Source organism: Lepus europaeus, chromosome 17 (assembly GCF_033115175.1).
Source record: "Lepus europaeus isolate LE1 chromosome 17, mLepTim1.pri, whole genome shotgun sequence".
Classification (NCBI taxonomy): domain Eukaryota; kingdom Metazoa; phylum Chordata; class Mammalia; order Lagomorpha; family Leporidae; genus Lepus; species Lepus europaeus.
This window is the reverse complement of record NC_084843.1, coordinates 7,017,871-7,034,902: the sequence shown is the minus strand read 5'-3', so window position 1 is coordinate 7,034,902 and position 17,032 is coordinate 7,017,871.

The following is a 17,032-nucleotide window of genomic DNA, read 5'->3' as shown; positions in this document are numbered from 1 at the left end:
GCCACTCAACCGCCTAACGGACGGCGCTCCCAGCACGACCCCGCCAGCAGCCACGGGCACGGGGGCAGCTGGAGCCCAGTGTCCGGCCCTGAAAGCCAGGATGCGGCGCGGGCTCTGCTGTCCTGGAGAAGCAGTGAGTCCCCAAGGGCAGCTCACCACCAGCCTGCTGCCGGGCACTGCTGCAGTGAATCCCACAACAGCCCTGCTAAGCAGCGACTACAACTGTGCCCATTGTACAGATGAGGGAACTGAGGCAGGGACCAAGCAGCTTGCCCAAGGAGCTCAGCTAACCAGGACTGTGCCACTGGGCAGCCTCTGAACCTGACTCCTGGACCCTGGGGCCTCTTGGTGCCCTCTGGGCGGCTGAGGTTGAGGAAGCTCCCGGCTGCTGGACACCCACAGCTAGCTGCACTAAAGACCCATGATCCTTTTGGATGAAGATCAGGGGATGTGAAGAGAGTGAGGGGCGCGTGAACACCAGCAGACCCGAGCGCCGCCCCGTCCCTGCCGAGGAGGCGGCACCACCAAGGGCCCAGGGTCAGCTCCGAGCCAGCTCACCTCAGCTCTCCAGAGAAGGGGCCAGTTTGCAGGGGCAAGGTCCTGTCGGCAATGGGCCTGAACGCAGAGGCGCAGAGGCTGCTGGGAGCTGCCCGGGTCCCTCCTAGTCCCGGCGCGTCATAGCAGGACAGGCGAGCTGAGCCCAGAGTGCGTCCCACTGCCCGCTCTGCTCCTGGCCTAACACGGAAGGTGGCCGGGCCAGCTGCTGGGGTGCACGGCCACGGAACCCCAGGGCAGTCGGTCCATCTCTTGGTTAAACCCAGCGTGACTGCAGCCTTCAGCAGCCATGACTCCCTTTCCATCTGAAAGGCTGTTGGCTCTGAACCCAGTTTGGATAAATCAATTGCAGCCAATGTCCCCGGCCCCCAGCCGGCCCCCACCTGCCTGTCCACATGCAGAGTGACCACTTACTGAATTACCAGGCCGAGGCCTTGGATCCAGGGGGCAGGAAACAGCAAAAACCAATCCTAACAAAATGTACCCGAGCTCCAAATAAAATTTCCTCCCCTTCCTCCCGGCAGATTGGATTGTATTTCACGGGAGCTCGGAGCGGCTGAGCACGTAGACAGCGGCTCACTGCGGGGCCCTGAGCGCCCTCCACGACCTCGGGGTGGGGTGGGGTGGGGTGGGCGTGAGCGCCCTCCCTCCGTGACGCCCCTCTATCAGAGGTGGTCTGTTTGAAACCTGTATTGCACAGTAATCCTGCCCACAGCAGCTCCCAGCCCTGGAGCACCCTGTGCCCACCTTGATGGTCCAACAGGCTGATAGGCAGTTAGGCTCCACCCTCTAAGAGGGTGCAAAATGCTTGCTCCGACCAGGAGCTCCCTGCAGCAAGACAAGGGTGCCCATCCCCCTCCTTCGGAGCCTGCAGTTTTATCCTGAGAACAGGAGCGAGTGTTTTCCACCCATCTGAGTTCTCAGTTCACCATGAGAACAGAAGTCACTGAGCCCAACCTTCCGATGGTTTTGGTTTGGTTTGGTTTGGTTTGGTTTGTCTTCTCATGCGCAAGCTGGACAGGACAGACAAGCTTACAGATCCAGCCTTCATCCTTAGCTGCTGTTCTGGTTTTTTCTTCCCCCAAAGAAGACTTGGACCCTTGGGGCCAGTGCCCTGGTACAGTAGGTTAATCCTCTGCCCATAGCACCGGCATCCCATATGGGCGCTGATTCAAGATCCGGCTGCTCCTCTTCCAATCCAGCTCTCTGTTGTGGCCTGGGAAAGCAGTAGAAGATGGCCCAAGCCCTTGGGCCCCTGCACCTGTGTGGGAGACCCAGAAGAAGCTCCTGGCTCCTGGCTTGGGATCGGCCCCACTCCAGCCATTACAGCCATTTGCTCCAGTTCCAATCCAGCTCTCTGCCTGGCCTGGGGAAGCAGAAGATGGCCCAAGTCCTTGAGCATCTGCACCCATGTGAGAGACCCAGAGGAAGCTCCTGGCTCCTGGCTTCAGATTGGCCAAGCTCCGGCTGTTGCAGCCATTTGGGGAGTGAACCAGCAGATGGAAGACCTCTCTGTCCCTGTCTCTGTCTCTGTAACTCTGCCTTTCAAGTAAGTAAAATAAATCTTTTTTACAAATTGCGTATTTCACAGGGACCTTCCAGAAGATACAGACTGATAGCCATGCCCCTTTTCCCAAAAGGCAGTGGGGGGGGGGGCAGGCTATGGGTTGGACAGGCCAGGTTTAAATGCCCTGTCGTCCACTGGCTGTGGTCCCGGCGCGTTACTTCTGGCTGAGCCTCAGTTTGTTCCTTGGTACCAAGGAGACAATGGTGACGCCTCCTCCCGAGAATCCAGTGGACAACGGTGACGCCTCCTCCCGAGAATCCAGTGGACAACGGTGACGCCTCCTCCCGAGGATCCAGTGGACAACGGTGACGCCTCCTCCCGAGGATCCAGTGGACAACGGTGACGCCTCCTCCCGAGGATCCAGTGGACAATGGTGACGCCTCCTCCCGAGGATCCAGTGGACAACGGTGACGCCTCCTCCCGAGGATCCAGTGGACAACGGTGATGCCTCCTCCCGAGGATCCAGTGGACAACGGTGACGCCTCCTCCCGAGAATCCAGTGGACAACGGTGACGCCTCCTCCCGAGAATCCAGTGGACAATGGTGATGCCTCCTCCCAAGAATCCAGTGTGATTCTGCTACAGGTGAAACAGAAGAGAAATGCATCCTTGGTTCTTTATCTCACGTGAAAGAAGAATTTCCACGTGGACAAGGCAGAGAACAAAGCAAGATTTATTTAAGTCAGAAACCTGCAGCAGCAGCAGCAGCCAGGAGGGGGCTCCAAGAGAGGCAGACCCAAGGAACTGCGGGGTCCAAGTCATTTTTTTAAGATTTTGTTCATTTTTTTTAAGATTTTGTTTATTTGTTTGAGAAATAGAGTTACAGACAGTGAGAGGGAGAGACAGAGAGAAAGAGGTCTTCCATATGGGATGCTGGCACTGCAGGCCAGGGCTTTAACCCACTGCACCACAGCGCCAGCCCCAAAAAATGCAATTTTCTAAGCAATCAAGGAAATTTGATTATGGACAGGAGATTAGGTGACAGCAGGAATATGTTTAGAATGACAGTGACACACTTACGTCAGCTGTCAGGCTCTTAGGCATCAGGCATTCGGCAGTGACCCTGACACCTGGTGCCCAGGGTTCGTGATTAGATACTTGCGAGGCAGAGAAAACAAACGAGGTGTTGAATCCAGGAGATGCAGTGTCATGGGTGCAGAACTTCTCACTGGGGGTGGGGGAGTTGTCAGGAAAGGCTTGATTATTCAAGTTCAAGCTCAGCCTAGGTTCTCCCTCTCCTTCCCGCCTCACCCTGTGACCGTGCCTCCATGCCTGCCGCACAAAGCCTCTATCAGACGCCAGACCACGGGGCCACCAGATCCTGCAGCCTCCAACCTTGAACTGAAATAAACAGCTTCTTGCCCAAAGAAGCTCCTCTCGGTATTTTAGCTGAAATAACACAGAGCGGACTAACGCATTCTCTTACGGAGATTTTCATACATTTTAAAACACAGGTCACCAGGGAGATGCAAATCAAAGCCACAGTGAGATTCTGCCTAGCACCCATCGGGCTGGCTACTACCGGCACCAGAAGTGCCAAGAGGTGGGGAGGCTGGAGAGACTGAAACTCTGGTGGATAGAGGGGCCGCAGCCGTGGGAGGCAGCAGAGCCGCTCCTTAGAAGATGAAAATTGCACTGCACCCGGTGCAGCGACCTCCCTATTCCACGCGATGGACAGCAGCCAGCCTGGAGAAGAAGGGGCGTTCTGACACCTGCCGCGACCTCGGGGCAGGACGCCAGCGGAAGCAGACCAGTCACACGGGGCCAACGCCACCTGACCCACCAGTGCGACATGCTCACACATGGAACGGTGGCTCCAGGGGCTGTGGGAGGCAGGGCTGGGGTGCTCTTGTTACTGGATGAAGACTGAGCTTTCTGGGGGCCAGTGTCTTGGCGCAGCAGGTTAAGTCTCTGCCTGTGGTGCTGGCGTCCCATGTGGGCAGCGGTTCATGTCCTGGCTGCTCCACTTCTGATCCAGCTCCTTGGCCTGGGAAAGCAGCAGCAGATGGCCCAAGAGCTTGGGTCCCTGCATACACGAGGGAGACCTGGAAGAAGCTTCTGGCTCCTGGCTTCAGATTGGCCCAGCTGATGCTCTTGCAGCCATTTGAGAAGTGAACCTACAGATGGGAGATCTCTCTGTGACTCTGCCTATCAAATACATAAATCTTAATCAAAAAAAAAAAAAAACCCTCTGGAGACTAGCTGTGTAACACTGCGAATGAACGTCACGCTACGTACCCTTGAACATCAGGATGCTGGTAAATATGACGCTAGGGCCGTTTTGCCACAACACCTTCAAGAAGGGAAGCACACACACATGCGAGCCCCGAGGCAGCTCTCTGCCCATGAACGAGCCCCGGAACCTGTCTCCAAGGGAAAGCAAGCCATCGCAGGGCCTGAGCTGGGAAGACGCCCGCAGACACTCCCTGGAACCGAGCTGTGGCTGCCTGGGGGACAGGGGGGAGAGAAACTTGAATTTTCTATTTTTATATCCTCTTATGCTGCTTGAATTTTCACAACAAGATCCCGAGGCAGGTGTTCGGCCTCGCGGGTGAGCTGAGACGCCAGCATCCTACAGCAGAGCCGAGCTGCAGCCCCAGGGCCCCGGCTCCTGACGGTGGCTTCCTGCGCTGCAGACCCCAGGAAACGCAGTGACGGCTCAGATCGCTGGGACCCTGCACCCCACATGGTAGACCCAGGCCAAGTTCCCAGCTCCCAGACTCAGCCTGGCCCAGCCCTGCAGTTGTGGGCATTTGGGGAGGGAGCCATCTCCTACCCACCCTGACCCTGCCACTGCCTCTCAATTAAGAATTAACTAATTAAATTTAAAAGAAGCACTGTCTATGCACTGCTTTGGGAAGAAAGTGAAGTAGGGATTTTGTTGTTGTTTTGGGTTTTCTGGATGCAACAGCAGTCCCGGGGCAGGAGGCCGCCCGCAGCCCCCACAGGTGAGCAGTGACCGCTGGGTGGATGCGCCGGGGCCAGCCCGGGAGGCAGGGAAGGTGTCACTCTGCTCCCACAGGGGCCTGGGGGGAGGCGGGTCATGGGGGCTGCACCTGGGCAGGAGCCTGGAACAGCTGGTACAAGGAACAGGCTCCGAGCTAGAGGACAGAGGAGGATGGAGGAGCCCCTCCCAGGCCCAAGCAGCAAGTCTGGGAAACTGAGGCACACGGAGATTGCGAGCTTGCCCACAGTCACACAGGTGGTAAGCAGCGGAATCAGACACAGACCCGGAATCTGCCCTGAGCCCTAGGCCACGGGGCCTGTGAGTGGGGACCGTGTGACCCAGGCTTCACTTAGCAAGGAAGAAACACAGATCGGCGAGGTCAAGCAGAAGAGGAAACACAGAGGCACAGCTGGATCCAGGTCACGCAGGTGTGTGGGGTCCACCCCCCTCCGTCTCTCACTCTGCCTCCCCCAGGCAGGCTCTGTTCCCAAGCGGGCTTCCTACAACAGGTGTAAGGCTGGTCCCCAGAGCCCCAGGCTTTACGGTCGACGAGCCTGGCCACCCGCACAGAGCAGCAGTGACTCCTGCTGGCGAAACGCCCAAGGTTGGGCCCCGTCCCTGTTCCTGGGTGGGTCCCTAGGAGCCGGGGGTTGGGGGGCGATGGTGTCAGACACAGTAACCCCTAGGACTGAGAGTTGGGGTAGAGGGGAGGCCCCAGAGGAGAGTAAAGGGGCGGAGAAGCAGCAGGGGTCCCCCAACACCCCCAAGGGAGCTGCCAGAAATCTGCCCAGCAGGGCAGGCGGGCGACTGTTGTCACAAGGAGACTCCGTCATGTGCATGGCGTTGGCCACAAACCCAGGCTGGGAGAGCCACAGACACAGAACGGGCCAGGACGTCACCCTCGGGCCAGCATCCATTGCCACACATGTCCCTTGGGCTCAGAAGGAGCCAGGAAGCAGCCTGGGTTTGTGACCACAGGGTCTGCGTTCTGGTGAAACCATGCAGCCTTGAGAAAGCAAGCTACGGTGCTCAGCCTCAGTTTCTTCATCTGGAAAATGGGAGCAGCAAAGCCTTGCTGGAAGACGTACAACAGAGGCGGGTGGGGCTTGGCACGCGGCAGGGGCTCCATCGGTGTTTTTACGACATCATGGGCAGCAGGTGCAGCTCTTCCAGGAAGCTCTGGACACCTGAACTGGGGTCCAGAGGACCCAGAGGGAAGCAGTTCCCCTTGTTAGCTGCTGGCAACTACAATAAGAAACAAAATAAAGGCCGGTCCTGGTGGGGGGTCTCTCTGAACTCTTTCCACGCTGAGAGGCGAGGAGAATCAGGCCCAGAGCAGCAAGAGGGGGGCTGGGAAGCACCCCACTCCAGGGTCCCCCTGCGGCCCGGCTGAGATGCCAGGCAAGCAAGGGGAGGCAGCTGCCGGCTCCCCACGCACCGGGTGAGGCTCGCCCCGCCCTGGGCTCCGTGCTGCGGCCTGGCTCTCCTGGGAGCCCCCGGGAGCAGGCTGGGAGGTAGCAGCAGCCAAAGCGCTTTGTCACCATGAAATGCCCATGACAAGCAGGCGTCTGGGGACCCGCAGAGCTTGAGACACCAACAAGCAGGTGTGTGGTCCGTTCTCCGGGATCTGGGTCCTGCAGAAAACGTGCCACACAATTGCCAAGAAAGCCTCCCTCTGTGCAAAATTTCAAAGGAGGCAAACCTCCCCCTTACAGCATGCAGAATGTGTCGCGACTTGCCACACAGCACACCCGGTGTCCTGGCCGTGCCGCAGCGGGCCAGTGGCTACCAGGCCCTGCTCTTTGTCTGGGACCGGGATTATCCAAGCAGTGAAAGACACGGTGGCTCAAAGGACAGGTGGTGTGCATGCGCCAAGCCGTCCCGACTTGAGAACCAGCAGGCTCCTCGCACATCGCCGCCACTCCGTACAAGAGGGAAGGGGCAGGGAGGGATTCGAGGGCTGAGATCGGCAAGCCCCGGCTGGCAGGCCTGAGGCAGCCCCCGCCTGCTTTTGTCCCTGAAGCCTGCTGTGGCACCGATCCAGGTGCTACTGCACAACCGCCCAGTGACGAGCTTGCAACAGAGAGGGTGCACCTGCCAAGCCTCAGGGGTCACCTCTGGGACTCGGCAGAAAGCTACAGGAGGAACGAGATGCCCAGGTCCCTCCAGCCTGGGCCACGCAGAGGACGGCCCAAGATTTCTGGACTGCGCACCCCCACCAGTGAGCCAAAAGGTGCCTCAGGCTGCGTCCCTCCAAACCCCGGCCCCACCCCCACGAAGCCAACAGGGAAACAGCCCGCACTGGAGGGCGACAGCTGGGTGCCGGGAAATGGCCACAAGCTGGGCCTCTGCGGGACGCTTAGCCCTCGGGGCCAGCCCTCTGCCAGGGGATGTTTGCAAAACTGCAAACCCTCCGCAGCTGCAGCCTGGGGCTCGCGTCATCGCCAGGAACAAGGAGGGCGCCAGCACACACAGCAGCTCCGGCGCTCAGCGCTGAGCCAGCCGGGCAGCAGCCGAGCAAGTGGAAGCCGCTGCTCCGTCCTCGGACCCAGGCATGTCTACCACACCCTGCTGTGACGGCTGCCCTGTGTCCAGCTGTCTGTGTCTCCAGCTCTGGGCAAAGATAGCATTGCAGGAGCCCTGTCCTGCCCTGGACACAGGGTCAAGGAAACCTAATCTCCACCCTCCAGGGCTTACCAGCCCCGTGGAGAAGAACCACAGAGCGACAGCCGGAGAAAGAAAGAGGAAAACCCAGGAGGGCTTCCTGGAGAGTGTGGCTGCTCAGACACCCTCAGCAGAGACCCTGGGAGCAGGAGGAGCCTGCCCCAGGGCAGGGAGCAGGGGCCCTGAGCAGCAGGAGTGGCCTCGGCTGGCCGTGCACGCCCTAGAACCACCTGGCAGCAGGAGGACAGGGCACTGCGCTTCAGCACCCGGGGGCAGGGGCGTGAAGGGGTTTACCTTGGGCTCTTAAGCTTTTCTGGGGGGAGAAGGAGATGCCAGCCCTCCACACGGTCCCCACCACTGCCATCAGGAAGAGCCCTGGGCGGGGGGCTGCACGCCCCGACTGCACTGCCTGACACACAGCCCAGCACATAGTGGACACACGCTGAGATGGGGCACCGCGTGCCGTGGGGACAGTGGCAGGGCGGCGTCTCACCCCAACCTGCTGGGATATTCCGACGGAAACTGGAACATGCCCTCCCACTTACCCACTGCACCTGCCCCCCAAGACCTTGTCCTGAGCTTCAAGACAGAACCTGATAATCAGAACAAGAGGAGCCTCTAGGGTGTGGAAACCTCAGGGCCATCTGTGACCCGGCTGCCACCTCCCTTTGGTGGCCCCGAAGCATCTGTCTCCCTGTCTAGCCCAGAGGCACCTCAGGGCCCCCAATTGTGTCTCAACTCCCCATACACCACGCCCATCTGGAGAACCTGGCGTGGAGAAGGCGCTCGGAGAAGGTTGCTGAGTGGGACTGCCACGGGCCCGTGATTTCTGGCCCTCAGGAGGACCACATCCCTCAGAGGTGGGTTCTACTAGGAGCACCCACTTCAAGTCAGGTGGCCTGGGTTCAACATCCAGTCCCAGCACTTACTGTGTGACCTCGAGAAAGTGGCTGCCCCTGTCTGAGCCTCAGCCCCCTCATCTGTAAGACAGGCAGAATAAAGGAAGCCATCCCAGAGAGGCGGAGAGGAGACCCAGAGCCGGTGGAGAGCGCCTGCTGGCTCTCAGGGGGGCTGCTGCCCGTCTCCCTCCGCCAGGCGTGCAGAAGGCTGAGGGTCCGAGGGTGGGGGCTGGGCGGCATCTCGGAATCATGTGGGGGACTTCCCTCCCCACCCGCTCACGGGCATCTTTCTGCCCTGGAGTTTATTCAATGGCACAAGGAGCCCACGTCATCCATTGCGTCCTCCATTGTCTCAACAGGCAGTGCTGGGTTCCCCGGACGGCCAGGCCGTGTTCCTACCGAGGTGCTCGCAGCCCACTGGGCACGGGGCCTCGGCACCCGTCATCCCCGCTCCATACCAGAGAGAGCGGCGAGGCCCGAGAAGGCCTCTGGGGCCCCAGCTGGGCCCAGCAAGGGACGCCCTGGACGCATCCAGGATCGGGGCAACGTCTGGGGTCGCAGACGGCTTTGACTTAAAGCCGTTCTTTCCAGAAGCGATGACGCCTCGGCAGGGACATGGCCACAGTGTGGGAAGCAGAGGGACCGCGGGCATTGCGTTTCGTTTCCTTGGAAACACGCGGGCCCCACAACCCGTGTCGGAGCGCCTGGGTTCAGGTCCCAGCTCCACTCCCGAGTCCAGCTTCATCCTCACGCAGCCCCAGGAGGCCGCAGGTGGTGGCTCAAGCCCGCGGGTCCCTGCCACCCACATGTGAGACCTGGTGAGGTCCCAGCTCCTGGCTTCAGCCTGGCCTACTTCCGGTTTTGTGGGCATTTGGAGAGTGAACCAGTGATAGAACATTGATCTCTCTCACCTCTCTCTCTCTCTCTCTCTCTCTCTTCCCCCCACTTCCTTCCTTCCTTTTAAATACATAAGTAAAATATTTTTGAAAACTCTATTTATATGAGGTAGAGTTACAGAGAGAGGGAAAGACAGAAAGAACCATCTTCCATCCGCTTGTTCACTCCCCAGATGGCCGCAACAGCCAGAGCTGTGCTGATCCGAAGCCAGGAGCCAGGAGCTTCTTTCAGGTCTTCCACGTGGCTGCAGGGGCCCAAGGACTCAGGCCATCTTCTACCGCTTTCCCAGGCCACAGCAGAGCTGGATTGGAAGAGGAAATCCGGGATGCGAACCGGCGCCCACATGGGATGCCGGTGCCTCAGGCTTAGCCTACTATGCCACAGTGCCAGCCTCGAATAAATGAAATTTTTAAATAATGCTAACATGCCTAGAAACACTGATCCTGAGAGAAGGCAGCCGCCGGTCCCAGTCCTCTTGCCGCCCACATCCCTGCACTCCCCACCGTCGCTGGGGTCTCTGGGGTTTTCAGGCCACCCTGATCGTGTGGGGTTCACCAAGCTTAACCCACTCTTCAGAGGTCCTCACCGAAAGCTGGACATCAGCCCCAGCAGGGTGGGGGTGCCAGGGAGCAGGCAGTAGCTAGAGCCCCTGCTTTTGAAGATGAGAACTCGGGCATAGCGAAGTGACTAGCCCAGGGCCGAGGTGCACCTGCCCTAACCCATCTCTCCAGGGCTAGTGACCCATGCAAGGAGGGGGTCAGCCCAACCGCAGCCAGAGGGACCCAATCCACGCCCGCCTGCGGAACTCTGGAGCCCACAGCCCCTGCCGGGGGTCCAGAGGCTACCATGAGTGCAGCTGAGAGCCTCCCTCGGGGGCCAGCCTGGCGGTGAGAGGCTCAGGGCTGCCGGGGAACCAGAGGCAAGAGAGACCTCCACCCGCAGGGTGCCAGAGCCTGCAGAAACACACAGGGGCCCAGCCAGATCTACGCAGAAACCCTAATGTAGGAGACCAAGTGCAACTCAAGGAAAACAGAATTAAAGATGACTTTATTTGGGTGCAAAAAAAATCGAAACCCATATGTACAAGGAGTCTTCAAACGGTTTATGAAAAAGGCCTGTTAGACACAAGTTTCAAAAAATTTCACACCCAAAGTAAACATCTTTTAATGACATTTTTCCATGAACTTTAAAAACTCCCCCTCGCACTTCGCCTAAAAAAACTTCTAGCGTCTGTGAAATGCACGATTCCCCAGGCGCCCGTCTGGTCTGGCAGCCCTGCCTCCAGTCTCCCAGGGCTGCAGGTGAAGCTCAGGGTCAAGTCTGGGGCCCGGACTCACACCTCCTCCCACACCTGGACCTGGTGACAGACAACGAGCCCCAGGGATCCTGGGGGTGGCTTCACGGAGGGGACAAAGCACCAGATGTGGAGCAGGGCAGACCCAGGAAGGCGCCAGCTCCCCTGGCCCTGGCTGAGCGAGCAGGCACTGCCCAGCATCTGCCTCTCCTCCTCTCCAGTAGGGGGCTGACCTTAAACCTGCACTTCCTTCTCCCAGATCTCCAGCCGGTGAAAGTGCCCCCCAGAAGCACTGTCGCCTATCCCTGTAATGGCGGCAGCAACACTGGATGACGGGGGTGGACTCCAGGAATCCTTGCAGATGCAAACCAGAGCTGGTTACAGAAGAGAAGCCGAGGCAAACTTGATTTAGGGTCCCAACTCCATTTAAACAACTTCAGCAATAAACAAGCCGCTCTCGGATTCCTCTAAATCAGCACATTTCAGCAGCAAGTGACATCTTGGAATCGACAGTCTTCTCCATCTCGTGTGCCCACGGTGAAGAGACACTGGCCCGACGCCAGGCCACCGCGCCTCTCCAAGCACAGGAAGAATTTCCGCGGCCACCGCTTAAATCCGTGGACTGTGCCTGTGCCCAGTGCTCTCGCGTTTGTGACTATATGGCAGGCTGTGGTACTCACGAGGACGAGGAGTCGGCCGAGCCAGGGCTTCAGGCCGTCATTAGCCAGTACGGACCCTGCCCTTCACCTGGAGCGGCGGCCCAGGGGTCTTGCTGCGTTGGCTAAACACTCAGCTCCGGATGCAGGCGGCCTGGCTGGGGCCCCGACCACCCCCTCACCAGGAGATGCTGGCGCATTCCGGGGCCCTCTGAGCTGCATTCTCTGCCCCCTACCTGCCTGCCGTGCAGTCGGGATAAAGAGGCATCCACACCTAGGACTGCCACGGGATGGCCTCACAGCACCCATTGTCCTGTTTTTCCAATTTTAGTATATGTGCTGCCGAAGCGAGCACCCGTTGTCCTGTAGAGCACGGAGCTCAGGGCCTGGGAACTATAAGCTCAACACAGCTGAGAGGGGGCGCTTCTTCCCTGTGATCCGGGCACACTGAGGCACCGAGAGAAGCTGTGCACACACACGCACACACACACACCAGACACACGTGCCCTATGCTTACACCCACACACGCACAACAACGGGGTCACTTTTTTGGAAGATTTATTTATTTATTTGAGAGGCAGACAGAGAGAGGGAGAGACAGACAGAGAGAGGTCTTCTATTCACTGGTTCACTCCCCAAATGAGCTCAGCAGCTGGAGCTGGGCCAATCTAAAGCCAAGAGCTTTTCCGAGTCTCCCCATGTGGGTGCAGAGGCCCAAGAACGTGGACATCTTCCACTGTTTCCCAGGCCATTAGCAGGGAGCTGATTGGAAGTGGAGCAGCCGGGACTCAAGCCGGCGCCCACAGGGGATGCCACGCAGTGCCACAGTGCCGGCCCCAGGGGGCCCTTCTTATGAGTGACCTGAGCACAGCCGGGGAGTCAGAAAAGCCGTGTACATGTGCACACATAGACAGCACACACACGTGTGCACACACGTGCAGCAAAGGGGGTGCTTCTTTTATTTTATTATTTTTGACAGGCAGAGTGGACAGTGAGAGAGAGAGAAACAGAGAGAAAGGTCTTCCTTTTTCCGTTGGTTCACCCTCCAATGGCCACCATGGCCGGCACACCGCACCGATCCAAAGGTAGGAGCCAGGTGCTTCTCCTGGTCTCCCATGCGGGTGCAGGGCCCAAGCATTTGGGCCATCCTCCACTGCACTCCTGGGCCATAGCAGAGAGCTGGCCTGGAAGAGGGGCAACTGGGACAGAATCCGGTGCCCCGACCGGGACTAGAACCCGGTGTGCCGGTGCCGCTAGGCAGAGGATTAGCCTGTTGAGCCACGGAGCTGGCCAAGAGGGTGCTTCTTACCAGTGATCTGTGTGCTCTCAGGAACTTAGCGAATCTGCAGGCCACACACACACACACACACACACACACTGCACACATGCGGCACACACATGCAGGCATACTTAATGTGCACACACAGGCACACACAGATTCTCACAGACCCTGATGGGTGAGGCAGGACTTGAACGAAGCTGATTGGATATCCATCCGACTCCTAGCAGCTGCATCCAACTCCAAGGTCACGGGCTCCTGTGGAATTTGCCCCTCTCCAACCCCCACTCAGCCCAGTCAGCACCCCCAGGTGAGCTCCAGGAGCCAGGTGGGATTTCACCTTTCTCGATGCTTGGTCATAAAAACAAAGCTGTACATTTATTGGTCTGGGGTTTTAGCCTCCTCCAAACACTGTCTGCTCGGGGGATGAGGGCCCCTTCCCTGCTGTGGCTCTCCTGACTGGTTCTGCAAAGCTCCATGGCTGTTTCCTGAACACAGCCAGTGCTCGGAGGCCCCCCAGCCCTGGAGCTGGCAGAGCCCACCCACTAGAAACCCTGGGAACAGCACCAGGAGGCACACTGGCCTCAGCTCCTCCCTGGCCTCCTGCTCAGAGCTGCACCTGGGTCTACAGCACAGGGTGTCCCTAGCAGTTCCCAGCCAGGCAGACCCCCGGCCCCCAGGGCTCTCAGTGGGTAGGTTAAAGCAGCCCCCAGGGAGTCTTGCACCCAGGGAGGCTGGGAAGCCCCGCCCAGCAAGTGTAAAACCGGGGCTCCCCTGGAACACCGGGGAGCTTGTCCCAGAACAGAGGGGCCTGAGCAGCCAACTGGGCTTCGGATGCAGCCCTCGGTGAGGGCAGCCGTCCGGCTGGGGACGGCGCCTTCAGGCAGAACCTTTCAGGGGATGTGTGTGACTTCCGGGGCAGGTGCAGGACGCCACAGGTAAGTGTCCCAAAGACTGCCACTCCCTCTGCACCTGTCACCTCAAGAAAGAGCCAGCCCCAGTCCAAGGGGAGGAGATCCCAACGCCAGTTCTTGCTAGGACGAGTGTCAGGGACTGTGTGGGGTTGTGATGCACCCACTGTTTCAGAAGTGTCTCCAAGATGCACCCTCTCCCTGCACCTGCTGCCTCCCGCATTGGTTCAGGGCGTCCCCAGCCCCCCTCTGGGCTCTCACCCGGAGAGCGATTCCCAGCTGAGCATCTAAAACAACCCTTGGTGGGTCTGTCTGCCTCCAGCCCTGCCTCCGGGCCATCCAGTCCTGCAGGGTGTTCACGACCCATGCAGGTCCACTGGCTTCCGACCCAGGCAACTCTGGCAGTTCACCACGGAGGCAGGACGTGGCCAAGCTGTCTGACGTCAGTGTCCACTTCTCCCGGCCTCTGCTCCAGCCATATTACACTGCAAGTCCTCCACTCTCCTCCTTGCTCTGCTGCCATTGCACCTGCTGGTTTCCTTACCTGAAATGCTCCTTCTTCCACTATGGCTGTCCTAGAAAACTCCTGTTCACCCTTCAAAACTCAGTTCCAATGTCACTTCCTCTACGGCCAATTATGGTAACAGAATATGTGCTTTCCAGTGGTTCACAGTTTCGGCTGCGCAGTGGAATCGCCTGGAGAGTTATAACATATGTTGATGACAGGGGTGCCACCCCAAGACATTCCGATTTAATGGACTTTGTCCAGCCTGCGAATGAGGACTTTTAAAAGTCCCTGGGAGATTCCAATGGAGTGGGCTTAATGTCCCCTCCTCAGATTCCAGCTGAGGTTAAGGACCACAGGCTAGACCTGTGGATACACAGGAAGATCACCTGGGGGTTTTTCAGAGCACACCTTTTCCCCAGCGGCCCAAACCCTTCCCATCAGAACCTATATTGCAAGGCGCAGACGAGGGCACATGGACTTTACAAAATAGCCCCAGCGGATTCTAACAAGCCAGCAGAGTGCCACAACACGGGGGTGGATCCCAGCTCTCACTGAACATGTGATACTATCAGGCCTGACTCAAAATCTCCATCAGAGTTTCTATTGGTAGACGATGATCTTATCCCAGAAGTGAGCAAGGTCACACATCTGCCGGGGTCTTGAAGAAGGCGTCACCAGCAACGTTCCATTCTAAAACCAGCCGTGAATTCAACCGATGAGCAATTTAAATATCAATCTCACATGCATAATAGATGCTCAATAAATATTCATGGAGTGATTTAGCCAATTGCTCAGCACAATCCCAGCTCTACAGCTGCCCAGAACTCCTCTGCACCCCTCCCAGTGGACTGTCCCCCTCAGAAGTAGATCTGGGAGCCTGGGTCCCAAGCTATGGCTTCTGGTGAATGAAGCAAAGAACCAGTGCACGAACAGGGGCCGGCGCTGTGGCGTAGTGGGTATAGCCGCCGCCTACACTGCTCGCATCCCTTATGGTTTGAGTCCTGGCTGCCCCACTTCCGATCCAGCTCTCTGCTATGGCCTGGGAAAGCAGTGGAAGATGGCCCAAGTCCTTGGGCTCCTGCACCTGCGTGACCCAGAAGAATCCTGGTTTGGATCAGCGTAGCTCCAGCCACTGCTAAATTGGGGAGTGAACCAGCAGATGGAAGACCTCTCTGCCTCTGCCCCTCTTTAACTGCCTTTCAAATAAATATTTTTAAAAAATCGATGTGCGAACCAGGACCACCAGAGTGCTTGTGGCTACTTCTGTAGGTGATGAGGAAAATGCTAATGTGTTGTTTTTGTTGGACAGATGACAATGTTACCATTTAATTATGGAAAAATCCACATTCATCAGCTTCTCTGGCTACTGTGCTTTTTCGGAGATTTTCAATGCAACAGTAACCCAGAGGCTCACAGCCAGCACCCCCCCCCCAGAGCCTGCCAGGTCGGGGGCCCGGCCCTGCTCCCCAGGCCACGACTTGCGACACTGTGGCTCAGCCTTTCCTGTGCGGCCCTCGCCGGGGACGTGGCCTCTGCTCTGTGACCAGAAGCCTCCGCCTGCCCGTCGCCTCCACCTTGTGGTCTCAGCTGATGTGGCCTCGTGATTGCTAGGGTCCTCCCTCCCCGGGGCCCCCGCGGCTATGGTGCTGCAGCCCAGTGGGCTTAATGCCCTCTCCTCTGCTTCTTGGCTGTGTGACCAGGGCAAACGGCCGAGCCTCTCTGAGCTCCAAGTGAGACGACGTTAGGAGCAGAACTTGCCCCCAGAGGTTGCTAGGAGATGAAGAGGAAAGGTGTGCGCGGAGCGGGAGCGCCAGGCCTGGGAGAGAGGAGAGTGTGGGATTAGGCCGGTGGTGCACAGAGGCTGAGCCGGCAGTGTGGCTTTCCTTGGTGAGCCCTGGTTTTCACATCTGTAGGACAGGACCGGCCACAAGCCCACCAGAAGACCCACGCGATGTGCCGGTGCCGGCCGGGACTGGGCCGGGGGCCTGGCTGACCCCAAGCATGGACAGTCAGCACCATGGCAGCTCAAGGCCGCAAGGGCTCCGCTTGTAGGAACCCGATGCTGACTCTTCTCCCAGCGGGTACATTCTTGAGGTCTGTGTGCCGATGGCACCCAGGGACCTAGAAGCAGCTCCTCCCCCCAGCCCCCCAGAACGCTCCAGGACCACCATCTTCCCATCAGCGGGGAGGTGCGTGGCCCACAGGAGGGCGGCCTGGGGAGCAAGTGCCTCACAGGCTGCGTCCCCTGCGCAGAACCCAGGGGCTGACCCCTTCCTGTCCTGGGTGCCAGGTTCCCATGCCGGAGAATGGCCCTGCCCATCTGCGTTCGGAGCCAACTCGGCAGCCTCCCCAGGACAGTGAGTCCGCACACAGCCTCTGAAACAATGTGTTTCTTCTAGAACCTTCCCAGCCACCACCTCTGCCACTCCCCCCTTCTCCCAGACCCCAAAGACATCTCTGGGGCCAGAGAAGAAGGTATTCAGCGAGGGAGATGTGGGCAGGGCCAGCCCCAGCCCTGGCTGCACCCAGGACACCTTCCCAAATGCACCACGGTCCTGGGGCAGGTAAGAGGGAGGCAGACAGACGTTCCTCCAGCAACGAGAACCACCATGGCATCCTCCAGGAACCCACGTGCACAGCGGGCCCCTCCTCCCCTCCTGCATGGACAAGGCCAGCCTTCACCCCGGCTGGGGACCGGGGGGCAGCACTGCAGGCTGGCGAATCAGGAATTCCCTAAAGCAGCTGACTCGTGTGGGGCGTCCCAGAGGGCACAGCCTCGCTCCAGTCCAAAGACGCGGGGTCCAGTGGGGTGAGCCAAGGCTGCTGCGACTTGGGCAGTTGCTCAGCCGGTCTGCA